This window comes from Channa argus, unplaced genomic scaffold (assembly GCF_033026475.1).
Source record: "Channa argus isolate prfri unplaced genomic scaffold, Channa argus male v1.0 Contig154, whole genome shotgun sequence".
Classification (NCBI taxonomy): Eukaryota; Metazoa; Chordata; class Actinopteri; order Anabantiformes; family Channidae; genus Channa; species Channa argus.
Genome location: NW_027125373.1, coordinates 17907 through 39788, shown reverse-complemented (window position 1 = coordinate 39788; position 21882 = coordinate 17907). Strand labels below are relative to the sequence as shown.

Here is a 21882-nt window from a genome sequence, read left to right as displayed (position 1 = left end):
TTTAAGAGCTGTTGATGATGTCAAATGCAGCTTACGGCCACACCGCTCTCTAAGCGCCCGATCTCGTCCGATCTCGGCAGCCAAATAGAGCCGGGCCTGGTTAGTACTTGGTAGGAAGACCGCCTGGGAATACCAGGTGCTGTAAGCTTTTTTGCTTGGGTTTACGGGCAGCACAAGCTTGTTGTTACTGCCTATTTATTCATAGAAATTGTGCTATATTTTCATCAAATTTTGTTCTTTCATTGCTGTTTTGCTACTTTTATTGGTTTTTCAACCATCGTGCTTCATTACTAGTAGACCATGTTACGGTCCTGGCCATATGTGTTGTTTTTATTTTGTTGTTCTTATAGGTGCCCTGCCTGATTGGCCGGATTGGGGGGCAGTACAGGAAGCTGATTGGTCCATCCTACACTTCCTGGAGTTTTAAAAGTACGGTTCCCAACAGCTAGCGAGGCTCTTTCTGGCAGTAACACCTGTTTGCTGTTCTTGGTTTCCAAACCTTATTTAGCATTTTTGAATTGTTAGGTTTTATGCCGTGGTTTTGTTTATAAATTGTATATTTTTTAAATAGTATTAAATCTGTAGGGGTGAACTGCCATTTTCTTTGGATTGTTTTCACTTTGGGAGTTAGGGTTAGCGACTGTCTTTTGGTTTGTTTATTTCTATCAGGCTAGCTAGCACTTTCTGTGGGAAATGGCTTATTTTGTTTATTATGTTGGCCTTGGTTCGCTCTGAGTTGTAGTGTCATGTTTTGTTTGACACTTTCTTTCGTTTAAAATAAATATCATTCTGTTGGAACATCTCGATCCTGGATTTTGGTTTGGGGATCGGAGAGGGAACATGCTAATTTATCTTTGTATGTTGCACCCTGACCCCCTGGACAGGGGCGTAACAGACCAGTACAGTTATAGTACTTTGTACTTTGCCACATTTATCTTCTTCTTAGCAAGTGTCATGCATTCTGCTTCTCCAGCGTTTTTAAGAGCTGTTGATGATGTCAAATGCAGCTTACGGCCACACCGCTCTCTAAGCGCCCGATCTCGTCCGATCTCGGCAGCCAAATAGAGCCGGGCCTGGTTAGTACTTGGTAGGAAGACCGCCTGGGAATACCAGGTGCTGTAAGCTTTTTTGCTTGGGTTTACGGGCAGCACAAGCTGGTGTTACTGCCTATTTATTCATAGAAATTGTGCTATATTTTCATCAAATTTTGTTCTTTCATTGCTGTTTTGCTACTTTATTGGTTTGTCAACCATCGTGCTTCATTACTAGTAGACCATGTTACGGTCCTGGCCATATGTGTTGTTTTTATTTTCTCGTTCTTATAGGTGCCCTGCCTGATTGGCCGGATTGAGGGTCAGTACAGGAAGCTGATTGGTCCATCCTACACTTCCTGGAGTTTTAAAAGTACGGTTCCCAACAGCTAGCGAGGCTCTTTCTGGCAGCAGCACCTGTTTGCTGTTCTTGGTTTCCAAACCTTATTTAGCATTTTTGAATTGTTAGGTTTTATGCCGTGGTTTTGTTTATAAATTGTATATTTTGTAAATAGTATTAAATCTGTAGGGGTGAACTGCCATTTTCTTTGGATTGTTTTCACATTTGGGAGTTAGGGTTAGCGACTGTCTTTTGGTTTGTTTATTTCTATCAGGCTAGCTAGCACTTTCTGTGGGAAATGGCTTATTTTGTTTATTATGTTGGCCTTGGTTCGCCCTGAGTTGTAGTGTCATGTTTTGTTTGACACTTTCTTTCGTTTAAAATAAATATCATTCTGTTGGAACATCTCGATACTGGATTTTGGTTTGGGGATCGGAGAGGGAACATGCTAATTTATCTTTGTATGTTGCACCCTGACCCCCTGGACAGGGGCGTAACAGACCAGTACAGTTATAGTAATATCAAATTTCATCAAATTTTGTTCTTTCATTGCTGTTTTGCTACTTTATTGGTTTGTCAACCATCGTGCTTCATTACTAGTAGACCATGTTACGGTCCTGGCCATATGTGTTGTTTTTATTTTGTTGTTCTTATAGGTGCCCTGCCTGATTGGCCGGGTTGGGGGGCAGTACAGGAAGCTGATTGGTCCATCCTACACTTCCTGGAGTTTTAAAAGTACGGTTCCCAACAGCTAGCGAGGCTCTTTCTGGCAGCAACACCTGTTTGCTGTTCTTGGTTTCCAAACCTTATTTAGCATTTTTGAATTGTTAGGTTTTGTGCCGTGGTTTTGTTTATAAATTGTATATTTTGTAATTCGTATTAAATCTGTAGGGGTGAACAGCCATTTTCTTTTGATTGTTTTCTCTTGTTTTCACATTAAGGAGTTAGGGTTAGCGACTGTCTTTTGGTTTGTTTATTTCTATCAGGCTAGCTAGCACTTTCTGTGGGAAATGGCTTATTTTGTTTATTATGTTGGCCTTGGTTCGCCCTGAGTTGTAGTGTCATGTTTTGTTTGACACTTTCTTTCGTTTAAAATAAATATCATTCTGTTGGAACATCTCGATCCTGGATTTTGGTTTGGGGATCGGAGAGGGAACATGCTAATTTATCTTTGTATGTTGCACCCTGACCCCCTGGACAGGGGCGTAACAGACCAGTACAGTTATAGTACTTTGTACTTTGCCACATTTATTTTCTTCTTAGCAAGTGTCATGCATTCTGCTTCTCCAGCGTTTTTAAGAGCTGTTGATGATGTCAAATGCAGCTTACGGCCACACCGCTCTCTAAGCGCCCGATCTCGTCCGATCTCGGCAGCCAAATAGAGCCGGGCCTGGTTAGTACTTGGTAGGAAGACCGCCTGGGAATACCAGGTGCTGTAAGCTTTTTTGCTTGGGTTTACGGGCAGCACAAGCTGGTGTTACTGCCTATTTATTCATAGAAATTGTGCTATATTTTCATCAAATTTTGTTCTTTCATTGCTGTTTTGCTACTTTATTGGTTTTTCAACCATCGTGCTTCATTACTAGTAGACCATGTTACGGTCCTGGCCATATGTGTTGTTTTTATTTTGTTGTTCTTATAGGTGCCCTGCCTGATTGGCCGGATTGGGGGGCAGTACAGGAAGCTGATTGGTCCATCCTACACTTCCTGGAGTTTTAAAAGTACGGTTCCCAACAGCTAGCGAGGCTCTTTCTGGCAGTAACACCTGTTTGCTGTTCTTGGTTTCCAAACCTTATTTAGCATTTTTGAATTGTTAGGTTTTATGCCGTGGTTTTGTTTATAAATTGTATATTTTGTAAATAGTATTAAATCTGTAGGGGTGAACTGCCATTTTCTTTGGATTGTTTTCACATTTGGGAGTTAGGGTTAGCGACTGTCTTTTGGTTTGTTTATTTCTATCAGGCTAGCTAGCACTTTCTGTGGGAAATGGCTTATTTTGTTTATTATGTTGGCCTTGGTTCGCTCTGAGTTGTAGTGTCATGTTTTGTTTGACACTTTCTTTCGTTTAAAATAAATATCATTCTGTTGGAACATCTCGATCCTGGATTTTGGTTTGGGGATCGGAGAGGGAACATGCTAATTTATCTTTGTATGTTGCACCCTGACCCCCTTGACAGGGGCGTAACAGACCAGTACAGTTATAGTACTTTGTACTTTGCCACATTTATCTTCTTCTTAGCAAGTGTCATGCATTCTGCTTCTCCAGCGTTTTTAAGAGCTGTTGACGATGTCAAATGCAGCTTACGGCCACACCGCTCTCTAAGCGCCCGATCTCGTCCGATCTTGGCAGCCAAATAGAGCCGGGCCTGGTTAGTACTTGGTAGGAAGACCGCGTGGGAATACCAGGTGCTGTAAGCTTTTTTTCTTGGGTTTACGGGCAGCACAAGCTGGTGTTACTGCCTATTTATTCATAGAAATTGTTCTATATTTTCATCAAATTTTGTTCTTTCATTTCTGTTTTGCTACTTTATTGGTTTTTCAACCATCGTGCTTCATTACTAGTAGACCATGTTACGGTCCTGGCCATATGTGTTGTTTTTATTTTCTCGTTCTTATAGGTGCCCTGCCAGATTGGCCGGATTGAGGGGCAGTACAGGAAGCTGATTGGTCCATCCTACACTTCCTGGAGTTTTAAAAGTACGGTTCCCAACAGCTAGCGAGGCTCTTTCTGGCAGCAGCACCTGTTTGCTGTTCTTGGTTTCCAAACCTTATTTAGCATTTTTGAATTGTTAGGTTTTGTGCCGTGGTTTTGTTTATAAATTGTATATTTTGTAATTCGTATTAAATCTGTAGGGGTGAACAGCCATTTTCTTTTGATTGTTTTCTCTTGTTTTCACATTAGGGAGTTAGGGTTAGCGACTGTCTTTTGGTTTGTTTATTTCTATCAGGCTAGCTAGCACTTTCTGTGGGAAATGGCTTATTTTGTTTATTATGTTGGCCTTGGTTCGCCCTGAGTTGTAGTGTCATGTTTTGTTTGACACTTTCTTTCGTTTAAAATAAATATCATTCTGTTGGAACATCTCGATCCTGGATTTTGGTTTGGGGATCGGAGAGGGAACATGCTAATTTATCTTTGTATGTTGCACCCTGACCCCCTGGACAGGGGCGTAACAGACCAGTACAGTTATAGTAATATCAAATTTCATCAAATTTTGTTCTTTCATTGCTGTTTTGCTACTTTATTGGTTTTTCAACCATCGTGCTTCATTACTAGTAGACCATGTTACGGTCCTGGCCATATGTGTTGTTTTTATTTTGTTGTTCTTATAGGTGCCCTGCCTGATTGGCCGGATTGGGGGGCAGTACAGGAAGCTGATTGGTCCATCCTACACTTCCTGGAGTTTTAAAAGTACGGTTCCCAACAGCTAGCGAGGCTCTTTCTGGCAGTAACACCTGTTTGCTGTTCTTGGTTTCCAAACCTTATTTAGCATTTTTGAATTGTTAGGTTTTATGCCGTGGTTTTGTTTATAAATTGTATATTTTGTAAATAGTATTAAATCTGTAGGGGTGAACTGCCATTTTCTTTGGATTGTTTTCACTTTGGGAGTTAGGGTTAGCGACTGTCTTTTGGTTTGTTTATTTCTATCAGGCTAGCTAGCACTTTCTGTGGGAAATGGCTTATTTTGTTTATTATGTTGGCCTTGGTTCGCTCTGAGTTGTAGTGTCATGTTTTGTTTGACACTTTCTTTCGTTTAAAATAAATATCATTCTGTTGGAACATCTCGATCCTGGATTTTGGTTTGGGGATCGGAGAGGGAACATGCTAATTTATCTTTGTATGTTGCACCCTGACCCCCTGGACAGGGGCGTAACAGACCAGTACAGTTATAGTACTTTGTACTTTGCCACATTTATCTTCTTCTTAGCAAGTGTCATGCATTCTGCTTCTCCAGCGTTTTTAAGAGCTGTTGATGATGTCAAATGCAGCTTACGGCCACACCGCTCTCTAAGCGCCCGATCTCGTCCGATCTCGGCAGCCAAATAGAGCCGGGCCTGGTTAGTACTTGGTAGGAAGACCGCCTGGGAATACCAGGTGCTGTAAGCTTTTTTGCTTGGGTTTACGGGCAGCACAAGCTGGTGTTACTGCCTATTTATTCATAGAAATTGTGCTATATTTTCATCAAATTTTGTTCTTTCATTGCTGTTTTGCTACTTTATTGGTTTGTCAACCATCGTGCTTCATTACTAGTAGACCATGTTACGGTCCTGGCCATATGTGTTGTTTTTATTTTCTCGTTCTTATAGGTGCCCTGCCTGATTGGCCGGATTGAGGGTCAGTACAGGAAGCTGATTGGTCCATCCTACACTTCCTGGAGTTTTAAAAGTACGGTTCCCAACAGCTAGCGAGGCTCTTTCTGGCAGCAGCACCTGTTTGCTGTTCTTGGTTTCCAAACCTTATTTAGCATTTTTGAATTGTTAGGTTTTATGCCGTGGTTTTGTTTATAAATTGTATATTTTGTAAATAGTATTAAATCTGTAGGGGTGAACTGCCATTTTCTTTGGATTGTTTTCACATTTGGGAGTTAGGGTTAGCGACTGTCTTTTGGTTTGTTTATTTCTATCAGGCTAGCTAGCACTTTCTGTGGGAAATGGCTTATTTTGTTTATTATGTTGGCCTTGGTTCGCCCTGAGTTGTAGTGTCATGTTTTGTTTGACACTTTCTTTCGTTTAAAATAAATATCATTCTGTTGGAACATCTCGATACTGGATTTTGGTTTGGGGATCGGAGAGGGAACATGCTAATTTATCTTTGTATGTTGCACCCTGACCCCCTGGACAGGGGCGTAACAGACCAGTACAGTTATAGTAATATCAAATTTCATCAAATTTTGTTCTTTCATTGCTGTTTTGCTACTTTATTGGTTTTTCAACCATCGTGCTTCATTACTAGTAGACCATGTTACGGTCCTGGCCATATGTGTTGTTTTTATTTTGTCGTTCTTATAGGTGCCCTGCCTGATTGGCCGGATTGAGGGGCAGTACAGGAAGCTGATTGGTCCATCCTACACTTCCTGGAGTTTTAAAAGTACGGTTCCCAACAGCTAGCGAGGCTCTTTCTGGCAGCAGCACCTGTTTGCTGTTCTTGGTTTCCAAACCTTATTTAGCATTTTTGAATTGTTAGGTTTTGTGCCGTGGTTTTGTTTATAAATTGTATATTTTGTAATTCGTATTAAATCTGTAGGGGTGAACAGCCATTTTCTTTTGATTGTTTTCTCTTGTTTTCACATTAGGGAGTTAGGGTTAGCGACTGTCTTTTGGTTTGTTTATTTCTATCAGGCTAGCTAGCACTTTCTGTGGGAAATGGCTTATTTTGTTTATTATGTTGGCCTTGGTTCGCCCTGAGTTGTAGTGTCATGTTTTGTTTGACACTTTCTTTCGTTTAAAATAAATATCATTCTGTTGGAACATCTCGATACTGGATTTTGGTTTGGGGATCGGAGAGGGAACATGCTAATTTATCTTTGTATGTTGCACCCTGACCCCCTGGACAGGGGCGTAACAGACCAGTACAGTTATAGTAATATCAAATTTCATCAAATTTTGTTCTTTCATTGCTGTTTTGCTACTTTATTGGTTTGTCAACCATCGTGCTTCATTACTAGTAGACCATGTTACGGTCCTGGCCATATGTGTTGTTTTTATTTTGTTGTTCTTATAGGTGCCCTGCCTGATTGGCCGGGTTGGGGGGCAGTACAGGAAGCTGATTGGTCCATCCTACACTTCCTGGAGTTTTAAAAGTACGGTTCCCAACAGCTAGCGAGGCTCTTTCTGGCAGCAACACCTGTTTGCTGTTCTTGGTTTCCAAACCTTATTTAGCATTTTTGAATTGTTAGGTTTTGTGCCGTGGTTTTGTTTATAAATTGTATATTTTGTAATTCGTATTAAATCTGTAGGGGTGAACAGCCATTTTCTTTTGATTGTTTTCTCTTGTTTTCACATTAGGGAGTTAGGGTTAGCGACTGTCTTTTGGTTTGTTTATTTCTATCAGGCTAGCTAGCACTTTCTGTGGGAAATGGCTTATTTTGTTTATTATGTTGGCCTTGGTTCGCCCTGAGTTGTAGTGTCATGTTTTGTTTGACACTTTCTTTCGTTTAAAATAAATATCATTCTGTTGGAACATCTCGATCCTGGATTTTGGTTTGGGGATCGGAGAGGGAACATGCTAATTTATCTTTGTATGTTGCACCCTGACCCCCTGGACAGGGGCGTAACAGACCAGTACAGTTATAGTACTTTGTACTTTGCCACATTTATTTTCTTCTTAGCAAGTGTCATGCATTCTGCTTCTCCAGCGTTTTTAAGAGCTGTTGATGATGTCAAATGCAGCTTACGGCCACACCGCTCTCTAAGCGCCCGATCTCGTCCGATCTCGGCAGCCAAATAGAGCCGGGCCTGGTTAGTACTTGGTAGGAAGACCGCCTGGGAATACCAGGTGCTGTAAGCTTTTTTGCTTGGGTTTACGGGCAGCACAAGCTGGTGTTACTGCCTATTTATTCATAGAAATTGTGCTATATTTTCATCAAATTTTGTTCTTTCATTGCTGTTTTGCTACTTTATTGGTTTTTCAACCATCGTGCTTCATTACTAGTAGACCATGTTACGGTCCTGGCCATATGTGTTGTTTTTATTTTCTTGTTCTTATAGGTGCCCTGCCTGATTGGCCGGATTGGGGGGCAGTACAGGAAGCTGATTGGTCCATCCTACACTTCCTGGAGTTTTAAAAGTACGGTTCCCAACAGCTAGCGAGGCTCTTTCTGGCAGTAACACCTGTTTGCTGTTCTTGGTTTCCAAACCTTATTTAGCATTTTTGAATTGTTAGGTTTTATGCCGTGGTTTTGTTTATAAATTGTATATTTTGTAAATAGTATTAAATCTGTAGGGGTGAACTGCCATTTTCTTTGGATTGTTTTCACATTTGGGAGTTAGGGTTAGCGACTGTCTTTTGGTTTGTTTATTTCTATCAGGCTAGCTAGCACTTTCTGTGGGAAATGGCTTATTTTGTTTATTATGTTGGCCTTGGTTCGCTCTGAGTTGTAGTGTCATGTTTTGTTTGACACTTTCTTTCGTTTAAAATAAATATCATTCTGTTGGAACATCTCGATCCTGGATTTTGGTTTGGGGATCGGAGAGGGAACATGCTAATTTATCTTTGTATGTTGCACCCTGACCCCCTTGACAGGGGCGTAACAGACCAGTACAGTTATAGTACTTTGTACTTTGCCACATTTATCTTCTTCTTAGCAAGTGTCATGCATTCTGCTTCTCCAGCGTTTTTAAGAGCTGTTGACGATGTCAAATGCAGCTTACGGCCACACCGCTCTCTAAGCGCCCGATCTCGTCCGATCTTGGCAGCCAAATAGAGCCGGGCCTGGTTAGTACTTGGTAGGAAGACCGCGTGGGAATACCAGGTGCTGTAAGCTTTTTTGCTTGGGTTTACGGGCAGCACAAGCTGGTGTTACTGCCTATTTATTCATAGAAATTGTTCTATATTTTCATCAAATTTTGTTCTTTCATTTCTGTTTTGCTACTTTATTGGTTTGTCAACCATCGTGCTTCATTACTAGTAGACCATGTTACGGTCCTGGCCATATGTGTTGTTTTTATTTTCTTGTTCTTATAGGTGCCCTGCCTGATTGGCCGGATTGGGCGGCAGTACAGGAAGCTGATTGGTCCATCCTACACTTCCTGGAGTTTTAAAAGTACGGTTCCCAACAGCTAGCGAGGCTCTTTCTGGCAGCAGCACCTGTTTGCTGTTCTTGGTTTCCAAACCTTATTTAGCATTTTTGAATTGTTAGGTTTTGTGCCGTGGTTTTGTTTATAAATTGTATATTTTGTAATTCGTATTAAATCTGTAGGAGTGAACAGCCATTTTCTTTTGATTGTTTTCTCTTGTTTTCACATTAGGGAGTTAGGGTTAGCGACTGTCTTTTGGTTTGTTTATTTCTATCAGGCTAGCTAGCACTTTCTGTGGGAAATGGCTTATTTTGTTTATTATGTTGGCCTTGGTTCGCCCTGAGTTGTAGTGTCATGTTTTGTTTGACACTTTCTTTCGTTTAAAATAAATTGCATTCTGTTGGAACATCTCGATACTGGATTTTGGTTTGGGGATCGGAGAGGGAACATGCTAATTTATCTTTGTATGTTGCACCCTGACCCCCTGGACAGGGGCGTAACAGACCAGTACAGTTATAGTAATATCAAATTTCATCAAATTTTGTTCTTTCATTGCTGTTTTGCTACTTTATTGGTTTTTCAACCATCGTGCTTCATTACTAGTAGACCATGTTACGGTCCTGGCCATATGTGTTGTTTTTATTTTCTCGTTCTTATAGGTGCCCTGCCAGATTGGCCGGATTGAGGGGCAGTACAGGAAGCTGATTGGTCCATCCTACACTTCCTGGAGTTTTAAAAGTACGGTTCCCAACAGCTAGCGAGGCTCTTTCTGGCAGCAGCACCTGTTTGCTGTTCTTGGTTTCCAAACCTTATTTAGCATTTTTGAATTGTTAGGTTTTGTGCCGTGGTTTTGTTTATAAATTGTATATTTTGTAATTCGTATTAAATCTGTAGGGGTGAACAGCCATTTTCTTTTGATTGTTTTCTCTTGTTTTCACATTAGGGAGTGAGGGTTAGCGACTGTCTTTTGGTTTGTTTATTTCTATCAGGCTAGCTAGCACTTTCTGTGGGAAATGGCTTATTTTGTTTATTATGTTGGCCTTGGTTCGCCCTGAGTTGTAGTGTCATGTTTTGTTTGACACTTTCTTTCGTTTAAAATAAATATCATTCTGTTGGAACATCTCGATCCTGGATTTTGGTTTGGGGATCGGAGAGGGAACATGCTAATTTATCTTTGTATGTTGCACCCTGACCCCCTGGACAGGGGCGTAACAGACCAGTACAGTTATAGTAATATCAAATTTCATCAAATTTTGTTCTTTCATTGCTGTTTTGCTACTTTATTGGTTTTTCAACCATCGTGCTTCATTACTAGTAGACCATGTTACGGTCCTGGCCATATGTGTTGTTTTTATTTTCTCGTTCTTATAGGTGCCCTGCCTGATTGGCCGGATTGAGGGGCAGTACAGGAAGCTGATTGGTCCATCCTACACTTCCTGGAGTTTTAAAAGTACGGTTCCCAACAGCTAGCGAGGCTCTTTCTGGCAGCAGCACCTGTTTGCTGTTCTTGGTTTCCAAACCTTATTTAGCATTTTTGAATTGTTAGGTTTTGTGCCGTGGTTTTGTTTATAAATTGTATATTTTGTAATTCGTATTAAATCTGTAGGGGTGAACTGCCATTTTCTTTGGATTGTTTTCACTTTGGGAGTTAGGGTTAGCGACTGTCTTTTGGTTTGTTTATTTCTGTCAGGCTAGCTAGCACTTTCTGTGGGAAATGGCTTATTTTGTTTATTATGTTGGCCTTGGTTCGCTCTGAGTTGTAGTGTCATGTTTTGTTTGACACTTTCTTTCGTTTAAAATAAATATCATTCTGTTGGAACATCTCGATCCTGGATTTTGGTTTGGGGATCGGAGAGGGAACATGCTAATTTATCTTTGTATGTTGCACCCTGACCCCCTTGACAGGGGCGTAACAGACCAGTACAGTTATAGTACTTTGTACTTTGCCACATTTATCTTCTTCTTAGCAAGTGTCATGCATTCTGCTTCTCCAGCGTTTTTAAGAGCTGTTGACGATGTCAAATGCAGCTTACGGCCACACCGCTCTCTAAGCGCCCGATCTCGTCCGATCTTGGCAGCCAAATAGAGCCGGGCCTGGTTAGTACTTGGTAGGAAGACCGCGTGGGAATACCAGGTGCTGTAAGCTTTTTTGCTTGGGTTTACGGGCAGCACAAGCTGGTGTTACTGCCTATTTATTCATAGAAATTGTTCTATATTTTCATCAAATTTTGTTCTTTCATTTCTGTTTTGCTACTTTATTGGTTTGTCAACCATCGTGCTTCATTACTAGTAGACCATGTTACGGTCCTGGCCATATGTGTTGTTTTTATTTTCTTGTTCTTATAGGTGCCCTGCCTGATTGGCCGGATTGGGCGGCAGTACAGGAAGCTGATTGGTCCATCCTACACTTCCTGGAGTTTTAAAAGTACGGTTCCCAACAGCTAGCGAGGCTCTTTCTGGCAGCAGCACCTGTTTGCTGTTCTTGGTTTCCAAACCTTATTTAGCATTTTTGAATTGTTAGGTTTTGTGCCGTGGTTTTGTTTATAAATTGTATATTTTGTAATTCGTATTAAATCTGTAGGAGTGAACAGCCATTTTCTTTTGATTGTTTTCTCTTGTTTTCACATTAGGGAGTTAGGGTTAGCGACTGTCTTTTGGTTTGTTTATTTCTATCAGGCTAGCTAGCACTTTCTGTGGGAAATGGCTTATTTTGTTTATTATGTTGGCCTTGGTTCGCCCTGAGTTGTAGTGTCATGTTTTGTTTGACACTTTCTTTCGTTTAAAATAAATTGCATTCTGTTGGAACATCTCGATACTGGATTTTGGTTTGGGGATCGGAGAGGGAACATGCTAATTTATCTTTGTATGTTGCACCCTGACCCCCTGGACAGGGGCGTAACAGACCAGTACAGTTATAGTAATATCAAATTTCATCAAATTTTGTTCTTTCATTGCTGTTTTGCTACTTTATTGGTTTTTCAACCATCGTGCTTCATTACTAGTAGACCATGTTACGGTCCTGGCCATATGTGTTGTTTTTATTTTCTCGTTCTTATAGGTGCCCTGCCAGATTGGCCGGATTGAGGGGCAGTACAGGAAGCTGATTGGTCCATCCTACACTTCCTGGAGTTTTAAAAGTACGGTTCCCAACAGCTAGCGAGGCTCTTTCTGGCAGCAGCACCTGTTTGCTGTTCTTGGTTTCCAAACCTTATTTAGCATTTTTGAATTGTTAGGTTTTGTGCCGTGGTTTTGTTTATAAATTGTATATTTTGTAATTCGTATTAAATCTGTAGGGGTGAACAGCCATTTTCTTTTGATTGTTTTCTCTTGTTTTCACATTAGGGAGTGAGGGTTAGCGACTGTCTTTTGGTTTGTTTATTTCTATCAGGCTAGCTAGCACTTTCTGTGGGAAATGGCTTATTTTGTTTATTATGTTGGCCTTGGTTCGCCCTGAGTTGTAGTGTCATGTTTTGTTTGACACTTTCTTTCGTTTAAAATAAATATCATTCTGTTGGAACATCTCGATCCTGGATTTTGGTTTGGGGATCGGAGAGGGAACATGCTAATTTATCTTTGTATGTTGCACCCTGACCCCCTGGACAGGGGCGTAACAGACCAGTACAGTTATAGTAATATCAAATTTCATCAAATTTTGTTCTTTCATTGCTGTTTTGCTACTTTATTGGTTTTTCAACCATCGTGCTTCATTACTAGTAGACCATGTTACGGTCCTGGCCATATGTGTTGTTTTTATTTTCTCGTTCTTATAGGTGCCCTGCCTGATTGGCCGGATTGAGGGGCAGTACAGGAAGCTGATTGGTCCATCCTACACTTCCTGGAGTTTTAAAAGTACGGTTCCCAACAGCTAGCGAGGCTCTTTCTGGCAGCAGCACCTGTTTGCTGTTCTTGGTTTCCAAACCTTATTTAGCATTTTTGAATTGTTAGGTTTTGTGCCGTGGTTTTGTTTATAAATTGTATATTTTGTAATTCGTATTAAATCTGTAGGGGTGAACAGCCATTTTCTTTTGATTGTTTTCTCTTGTTTTCACATTAGGGAGTTAGGGTTAGCGACTGTCTTTTGGTTTGTTTATTTCTATCAGGCTAGCTAGCACTTTCTGTGGGAAATGGCTTATTTTGTTTATTATGTTGGCCTTGGTTCGCCCTGAGTTGTAGTGTCATGTTTTGTTTGACACTTTCTTTCGTTTAAAATAAATATCATTCTGTTGGAACATCTCGATCCTGGATTTTGGTTTGGGGATCGGAGAGGGAACATGCTAATTTATCTTTGTATGTTGCACCCTGACCCCCTGGACAGGGGCGTAACAGACCAGTACAGTTATAGTACTTTGTACTTTGCCACATTTATCTTCTTCTTAGCAAGTGTCATGCATTCTGCTTCTCCAGCGTTTTTAAGAGCTGTTGATGATGTCAAATGCAGCTTACGGCCACACCGCTCTCTAAGCGCCCGATCTCGTCCGATCTCGGCAGCCAAATAGAGCCGGGCCTGGTTAGTACTTGGTAGGAAGACCGCCTGGGAATACCAGGTGCTGTAAGCTTTTTTGCTTGGGTTTACGGGCAGCACAAGCTGGTGTTACTGCCTATTTATTCATAGAAATTGTGCTATATTTTCATCAAATTTTGTTCTTTCATTGCTGTTTTGCTACTTTATTGGTTTTTCAACCATCGTGCTTCATTACTAGTAGACCATGTTACGGTCCTGGCCATATGTGTTGTTTTTATTTTGTTGTTCTTATAGGTGCCCTGCCTGATTGGCCGGATTGGGGGGCAGTACAGGAAGCTGATTGGTCCATCCTACACTTCCTGGAGTTTTAAAAGTACGGTTCCCAACAGCTAGCGAGGCTCTTTCTGGCAGTAACACCTGTTTGCTGTTCTTGGTTTCCAAACCTTATTTAGCATTTTTGAATTGTTAGGTTTTGTGCCGTGGTTTTGTTTATAAATTGTATATTTTGTAATTCGTATTAAATCTGTAGGGGTGAACAGCCATTTTCTTTTGATTGTTTTCTCTTGTTTTCACATTAGGGAGTTAGGGTTAGCGACTGTCTTTTGGTTTGTTTATTTCTATCAGGCTAGCTAGCACTTTCTGTGGGAAATGGCTTATTTTGTTTATTATGTTGGCCTTGGTTCGCCCTGAGTTGTAGTGTCATGTTTTGTTTGACACTTTCTTTCGTTTAAAATAAATATCATTCTGTTGGAACATCTCGATCCTGGATTTTGGTTTGGGGATCGGAGAGGGAACATGCTAATTTATCTTTGTATGTTGCACCCTGACCCCCTGGACAGGGGCGTAACAGACCAGTACAGTTATAGTACTTTGTACTTTGCCACATTTATCTTCTTCTTAGCAAGTGTCATGCATTCTGCTTCTCCAGCGTTTTTAAGAGCTGTTGATGATGTCAAATGCAGCTTACGGCCACACCGCTCTCTAAGCGCCCGATCTCGTCCGATCTCGGCAGCCAAATAGAGCCGGGCCTGGTTAGTACTTGGTAGGAAGACCGCCTGGGAATACCAGGTGCTGTAAGCTTTTTTGCTTGGGTTTACGGGCAGCACAAGCTGGTGTTACTGCCTATTTATTCATAGAAATTGTGCTATATTTTCATCAAATTTTGTTCTTTCATTGCTGTTTTGCTACTTTATTGGTTTGTCAACCATCGTGCTTCATTACTAGTAGACCATGTTACGGTCCTGGCCATATGTGTTGTTTTTATTTTCTCGTTCTTATAGGTGCCCTGCCTGATTGGCCGGATTGAGGGTCAGTACAGGAAGCTGATTGGTCCATCCTACACTTCCTGGAGTTTTAAAAGTACGGTTCCCAACAGCTAGCGAGGCTCTTTCTGGCAGCAGCACCTGTTTGCTGTTCTTGGTTTCCAAACCTTATTTAGCATTTTTGAATTGTTAGGTTTTATGCCGTGGTTTTGTTTATAAATTGTATATTTTGTAAATAGTATTAAATCTGTAGGGGTGAACTGCCATTTTCTTTGGATTGTTTTCACATTTGGGAGTTAGGGTTAGCGACTGTCTTTTGGTTTGTTTATTTCTATCAGGCTAGCTAGCACTTTCTGTGGGAAATGGCTTATTTTGTTTATTATGTTGGCCTTGGTTCGCTCTGAGTTGTAGTGTCATGTTTTGTTTGACACTTTCTTTCGTTTAAAATAAATATCATTCTGTTGGAACATCTCGATCCTGGATTTTGGTTTGGGGATCGGAGAGGGAACATGCTAATTTATCTTTGTATGTTGCACCCTGACCCCCTTGACAGGGGCGTAACAGACCAGTACAGTTATAGTACTTTGTACTTTGCCACATTTATCTTCTTCTTAGCAAGTGTCATGCATTCTGCTTCTCCAGCGTTTTTAAGAGCTGTTGACGATGTCAAATGCAGCTTACGGCCACACCGCTCTCTAAGCGCCCGATCTGGTCCGATCTTGGCAGCCAAATAGAGCCGGGCCTGGTTAGTACTTGGTAGGAAGACCGCGTGGGAATACCAGGTGCTGTAAGCTTTTTTGCTTGGGTTTACGGGCAGCACAAGCTGGTGTTACTGCCTATTTATTCATAGAAATTGTTCTATATTTTCATCAAATTTTGTTCTTTCATTACTGTTTTGCTACTTTATTGGTTTGTCAACCATCGTGCTTCATTACTAGTAGACCATGTTACGGTCCTGGCCATATGTGTTGTTTTTATTTTCTTGTTCTTATAGGTGCCCTGCCTGATTGGCCGGATTGGGGGGCAGTACAGGAAGCTGATTGGTCCATCCTACACTTCCTGGAGTTTTAAAAGTACGGTTCCCAACAGCTAGCGAGGCTCTTTCTGGCAGCAGCACCTGTTTGCTGTTCTTGGTTTCCAAACTTTATTTAGCATTTTTGAATTGTTAGGTTTTATGCCGTGGTTTTGTTTATAAATTGTATATTTTGTAAATAGTATTAAATCTGTTGGGGTCGAACAGCCATTTTCTTTTGATTGTTTTCTCTTGTTTTCACATTAGGGAGTTAGGGTTAGCGACTGTCTTTTGGTTTGTTTATTTCTATCAGGCTAGCTAGCACTTTCTGTGGGAAATGGCTTATTTTGTTTATTATGTTGGCCTTGGTTCGCCCTGAGTTGTAGTGTCATGTTTTGTTTGACACTTTCTTTCGTTTAAAATAAATATCATTCTGTTGGAACATCTCGATCCTGGATTTTGGTTTGGGGATCGGAGAGGGAACATGCTAATTTATCTTTGTATGTTGCACCCTGACCCCCTGGACAGGGGCGTAACAGACCAGTACAGTTATAGTACTTTGTACTTTGCCACATTTATCTTCTTCTTAGCAAGTGTCATGCATTCTGCTTCTCCAGCGTTTTTAAGAGCTGTTGATGATGTCAAATGCAGCTTACGGCCACACCGCTCTCTAAGCGCCCGATCTCGTCCGATCTCGGCAGCCAAATAGAGCCGGGCCTGGTTAGTACTTGGTAGGAAGACCGCCTGGGAATACCAGGTGCTGTAAGCTTTTTTGCTTGGGTTTACGGGCAGCACAAGCTGGTGTTACTGCCTATTTATTCATAGAAATTGTGCTATATTTTCATCAAATTTTGTTCTTTCATTGCTGTTTTGCTACTTTATTGGTTTTTCAACCATCGTGCTTCATTACTAGTAGACCATGTTACGGTCCTGGCCATATGTGTTGTTTTTATTTTGTTGTTCTTATAGGTGCCCTGCCTGATTGGCCGGATTGGGGGGCAGTACAGGAAGCTGATTGGTCCATCCTACACTTCCTGGAGTTTTAAAAGTACGGTTCCCAACAGCTAGCGAGGCTCTTTCTGGCAGTAACACCTGTTTGCTGTTCTTGGTTTCCAAACCTTATTTAGCATTTTTGAATTGTTAGGTTTTGTGCCGTGGTTTTGTTTATAAATTGTATATTTTGTAATTCGTATTAAATCTGTAGGGGTGAACAGCCATTTTCTTTTGATTGTTTTCTCTTGTTTTCACATTAGGGAGTTAGGGTTAGCGACTGTCTTTTGGTTTGTTTATTTCTATCAGGCTAGCTAGCACTTTCTGTGGGAAATGGCTTATTTTGTTTATTATGTTGGCCTTGGTTCGCCCTGAGTTGTAGTGTCATGTTTTGTTTGACACTTTCTTTCGTTTAAAATAAATATCATTCTGTTGGAACATCTCGATCCTGGATTTTGGTTTGGGGATCGGAGAGGGAACATGCTAATTTATCTTTGTATGTTGCACCCTGACCCCCTTGACAGGGGCGTAACAGACCAGTACAGTTATAGTACTTTGTACTTTGCCACATTTATCTTCTTCTTAGCAAGTGTCATGCATTCTGCTTCTCCAGCGTTTTTAAGAGCTGTTGACGATGTCAAATGCAGCTTACGGCCACACCGCTCTCTAAGCGCCCGATCTCGTCCGATCTTGGCAGCCAAATAGAGCCGGGCCTGGTTAGTACTTGGTAGGAAGACCGCGTGGGAATACCAGGTGCTGTAAGCTTTTTTGCTTGGGTTTACGGGCAGCACAAGCTGGTGTTACTGCCTATTTATTCATAGAAATTGTTCTATATTTTCATCAAATTTTGTTCTTTCATTACTGTTTTGCTACTTTATTGGTTTGTCAACCATCGTGCTTCATTACTAGTAGACCATGTTACGGTCCTGGCCATATGTGTTGTTTTTATTTTCTTGTTCTTATAGGTGCCCTGCCTGATTGGCCGGATTGGGGGGCAGTACAGGAAGCTGATTGGTCCATCCTACACTTCCTGGAGTTTTAAAAGTACGGTTCCCAACAGCTAGCGAGGCTCTTTCTGGCAGCAGCACCTGTTTGCTGTTCTTGGTTTCCAAACTTTATTTAGCATTTTTGAATTGTTAGGTTTTATGCCGTGGTTTTGTTTATAAATTGTATATTTTGTAAATAGTATTAAATCTGTAGGGGTGAACAGCCATTTTCTTTTGATTGTTTTCTCTTGTTTTCACATTAGGGAGTTAGGGTTAGCGACTGTCTTTTGGATTGTTTATTTCTATCAGGCTAGCTAGCACTTTCTGTGGGAAATGGCTTATTTTGTTTATTATGTTGGCCTTGGTTCGCCCTGAGTTGTAGTGTCATGTTTTGTTTGACACTTTCTTTCGTTTAAAATAAATATCATTCTGTTGGAACATCTCGATACTGGATTTTGGTTTGGGGATCGGAGAGGGAACATGCTAATTTATCTTTGTATGTTGCACCCTGACCCCCTAGACAGGGGCGTAACAGACCAGTACAGTTATAGTACTTTGTACATTGCCACATTTATCTTCTTCTTAGCAAGTGTCATGCATTCTGCTTCTCCAGCGTTTTTAAGAGCTGTTGATGATGTCAAATGCAGCTTACGGCCACACAGCTCTCTAAGCGCCCGATCTCGTCCGATCTCGGCAGCCAAATAGAGCCGGGCCTGGTTAGTACTTGGTAGGAAGACTGCCTGGGAATACCAGGTGCTGTAAGCTTTTTTTCTTGGGTTTACGGGCAGCACAAGCTGGTGTTACTGCCTATTTATTCATAGAAATTGTTCTATATTTTCATCAAATTTTGTTCTTTCATTGCTGTTTTGCTACTTTATTGGTTTGTCAACCATCGTGCTTCATTACTAGTAGACCATGTTACGGTCCTGGCCATATCTGTTGTTTTTGATTTGTTGTTCTTATAGGTGCCCTGCCTGATTGGCCGGATTGAGGGGCAGTACAGGAAGCTGATTGGTCCATCCTACACTTCCTGGAGTTTTAAAAGTACGGTTCCCAACAGCTAGCGAGGCTCTTTCTGGCAGCAGCACCTGTTTGCTGTTCTTGGTTTCCAAACCTTATTTAGCATTTTTGAATTGTTAGGTTTTGTGCCGTGGTTTTGTTTATAAATTGTATATTTTGTAATTCGTATTAAATCTGTAGGGGTGAACAGCCATTTTCTTTTGATTGTTTTCTCTTGTTTTCACATTAGGGAGTTAGGGTTAGCGACTGTCTTTTGGTTTGTTTATTTCTATCAGGCTAGCTAGCACTTTCTGTGGGAAATGGCTTATTTTGTTTATTATGTTGGCCTTGGTTCGCCCTGAGTTGTAGTGTCATGTTTTGTTTGACACTTTCTTTCGTTTAAAATAAATATCATTCTGTTGGAACATCTCGATACTGGATTTTGGTTTGGGGATCGGAGAGGGAACATGCTAATTTATCTTTGTATGTTGCACCCTGACCCCCTGGACAGGGGCGTAACAGACCAGTACAGTTATAGTAATATCAAATTTCATCAAATTTTGTTCTTTCATTGCTGTTTTGCTACTTTATTGGTTTTTCAACCATCGTGCTTCATTACTAGTAGACCATGTTACGGTCCTGGCCATATGTGTTGTTTTTATTTTCTCGTTCTTATAGGTGCCCTGCCTGATTGGCCGGATTGAGGGGCAGTACAGGAAGCTGATTGGTCCATCCTACACTTCCTGGAGTTTTAAAAGTACGGTTCCCAACAGCTAGCGAGGCTCCTTCTGGCAGCAGCACCTGTTTGCTGTTCTTGGTTTTCAAACCTTATTTAGCATTTTTGAATTGTTAGGTTTTGTGCCGTGGTTTTGTTTATAAATTGTATATTTTGTAATTCGTATTAAATCTGTAGGGGTGAACAGCCATTTTCTTTTGATTGTTTTCTCTTGTTTTCACATTAGGGAGTTAGGGTTAGCGACTGTCTTTTGGTTTGTTTATTTCTATCAGGCTAGCTAGCACTTTCTGTGGGAAATGGCTTATTTTGTTTATTATGTTGGCCTTGGTTCGCCCTGAGTTGTAGTGTCATGTTTTGTTTGACACTTTCTTTCGTTTAAAATAAATATCATTCTGTTGGAACATCTCGATCCTGGATTTTGGTTTGGGGATCGGAGAGGGAACATGCTAATTTATCTTTGTATGTTGCACCCTGACCCCCTGGACAGGGGCGTAACAGACCAGTACAGTTATAGTACTTTGTACTTTGCCACATTTATTTTCTTCTTAGCAAGTGTCATGCATTCTGCTTCTCCAGCGTTTTTAAGAGCTGTTGATGATGTCAAATGCAGCTTACGGCCACACCGCTCTCTAAGCGCCCGATCTTGTCCGATCTCGGCAGCCAAATAGAGCCGGGCCTGGTTAGTACTTGGTAGGAAGACCGCCTGGGAATACCAGGTGCTGTAAGCTTTTTTGCTTGGGTTTACGGGCAGCACAAGCTGGTGTTACTGCCTATTTATTCATAGAAATTGTGCTATATTTTCATCAAATTTTGTTCTTTCATTGCTGTTTTGCTACTTTATTGGTTTTTCAACCATCGTGCTTCATTACTAGTAGACAATGTTACGGTCCTGGCCATATGTGTTGTTTTTATTTTGTTGTTCTTATAGGTGCCCTGCCTGATTGGCCGGATTGGGGGGCAGTACAGGAAGCTGATTGGTCCATCCTACACTTCCTGGAGTTTTAAAAGTACGGTTCCCAACAGCTAGCGAGGCTCTTTCTGGCAGTAACACCTGTTTGCTGTTCTTGGTTTCCAAACCTTATTTAGCATTTTTGAATTGTTAGGTTTTGTGCCGTGGTTTTGTTTATAAATTGTATATTTTGTAATTCGTATTAAATCTGTAGGGGTGAACAGCCATTTTCTTTTGATTGTTTTCTCTTGTTTTCACATTAGGGAGTTAGGGTTAGCGACTGTCTTTTGGTTTGTTTATTTCTATCAGGCTAGCTAGCACTTTCTGTGGGAAATGGCTTATTTTGTTTATTATGTTGGCCTTGGTTCGCCCTGAGTTGTAGTGTCATGTTTTGTTTGACACTTTCTTTCGTTTAAAATAAATATCATTCTGTTGGAACATCTCGATACTGGATTTTGGTTTGGGGATCGGAGAGGGAACATGCTAATTTATCTTTGTATGTTGCACCCTGACCCCCTGGACAGGGGCGTAACAGACCAGTACAGTTATAGTACTTTGTACTTTGCCACATTTATCTTCTTCTTAGCAAGTGTCATGCATTCTGCTTCTCCAGCGTTTTTAAGAGCTGTTGACGATGTCAAATGCAGCTTACGGCCACACCGCTCTCTAAGCGCCCGATCTCGTCCGATCTCGGCAGCCAAATAGAGCCGGGCCTGGTTAGTACTTGGTAGGAAGACCGCCTGGGAATACCAGGTGCTGTAAGCTTTTTTGCTTGGGTTTACGGGCAGCACAAGCTGGTGTTACTGCCTATTTATTCATAGAAATTGTTCTATATTTTCATCAAATTTTGTTCTTTCATTGCTGTTTTGCTACTTTATTGGTTTTTCAACCATCGTGCTTCATTACTAGTAGACCATGTTACGGTCCTGGCCATATGTGTTGTTTTTATTTTCTCGTTCTTATAGGTGCCCTGCCTGATTGGCCGGATTGAGGGGCAGTACAGGAAGCTGATTGGTCCATCCTACACTTCCTGGAGTTTTAAAAGTACGGTTCCCAACAGCTAGCGAGGCTCTTTCTGGCAGCAGCACCTGTTTGCTGTTCTTGGTTTCCAAACCTTATTTAGCATTTTTGAATTGTTAGGTTTTATGCCGTGGTTTTGTTTATAAATTGTATATTTTGTAAATAGTATTAAATCTGTAGGGGTGAACTGCCATTTTCTTTGGATTGTTTTCACATTTGGGAGTTAGGGTTAGCGACTGTCTTTTGGTTTGTTTATTTCTATCAGGCTAGCTAGCACTTTCTGTGGGAAATGGCTTATTTTGTTTATTATGTTGGCCTTGGTTCGCCCTGAGTTGTAGTGTCATGTTTTGTTTGACACTTT

The 21882-nt window shown here is 41.1% G+C and overlaps 16 pseudogenes; all 16 read left to right on the top strand.

Annotated features, from left to right (window-relative positions):
* Window positions 1–29: 29 nt before the first annotated feature.
* On the top strand, window positions 30–148 carry LOC137122349 (5S ribosomal RNA; annotated as a pseudogene).
* An 858-nt stretch (window positions 149–1006) lies between these two features.
* LOC137122348 (5S ribosomal RNA) lies at window positions 1007–1125 on the top strand (annotated as a pseudogene).
* Window positions 1126–2694: 1569 nt separating this feature from the next.
* Window positions 2695–2813, top strand: LOC137122347 (5S ribosomal RNA; annotated as a pseudogene).
* An 857-nt stretch (window positions 2814–3670) lies between these two features.
* On the top strand, window positions 3671–3789 carry LOC137122371 (5S ribosomal RNA; annotated as a pseudogene).
* Window positions 3790–5357: 1568 nt separating this feature from the next.
* LOC137122346 (5S ribosomal RNA) lies at window positions 5358–5476 on the top strand (annotated as a pseudogene).
* A 2281-nt stretch (window positions 5477–7757) lies between these two features.
* Window positions 7758–7876, top strand: LOC137122345 (5S ribosomal RNA; annotated as a pseudogene).
* An 857-nt stretch (window positions 7877–8733) lies between these two features.
* On the top strand, window positions 8734–8852 carry LOC137122370 (5S ribosomal RNA; annotated as a pseudogene).
* A 2280-nt stretch (window positions 8853–11132) lies between these two features.
* On the top strand, window positions 11133–11251 carry LOC137122369 (5S ribosomal RNA; annotated as a pseudogene).
* A 2291-nt stretch (window positions 11252–13542) lies between these two features.
* On the top strand, window positions 13543–13661 carry LOC137122385 (5S ribosomal RNA; annotated as a pseudogene).
* Window positions 13662–14528: 867 nt separating this feature from the next.
* Window positions 14529–14647, top strand: LOC137122378 (5S ribosomal RNA; annotated as a pseudogene).
* An 857-nt stretch (window positions 14648–15504) lies between these two features.
* LOC137122380 (5S ribosomal RNA) lies at window positions 15505–15623 on the top strand (annotated as a pseudogene).
* Window positions 15624–16491: 868 nt separating this feature from the next.
* Window positions 16492–16610, top strand: LOC137122366 (5S ribosomal RNA; annotated as a pseudogene).
* An 867-nt stretch (window positions 16611–17477) lies between these two features.
* On the top strand, window positions 17478–17596 carry LOC137122368 (5S ribosomal RNA; annotated as a pseudogene).
* An 867-nt stretch (window positions 17597–18463) lies between these two features.
* On the top strand, window positions 18464–18582 carry LOC137122377 (5S ribosomal RNA; annotated as a pseudogene).
* Window positions 18583–20161: 1579 nt separating this feature from the next.
* On the top strand, window positions 20162–20280 carry LOC137122361 (5S ribosomal RNA; annotated as a pseudogene).
* An 867-nt stretch (window positions 20281–21147) lies between these two features.
* Window positions 21148–21266, top strand: LOC137122355 (5S ribosomal RNA; annotated as a pseudogene).
* The last annotated feature ends 616 nt before the right edge of the window (window positions 21267–21882 follow it).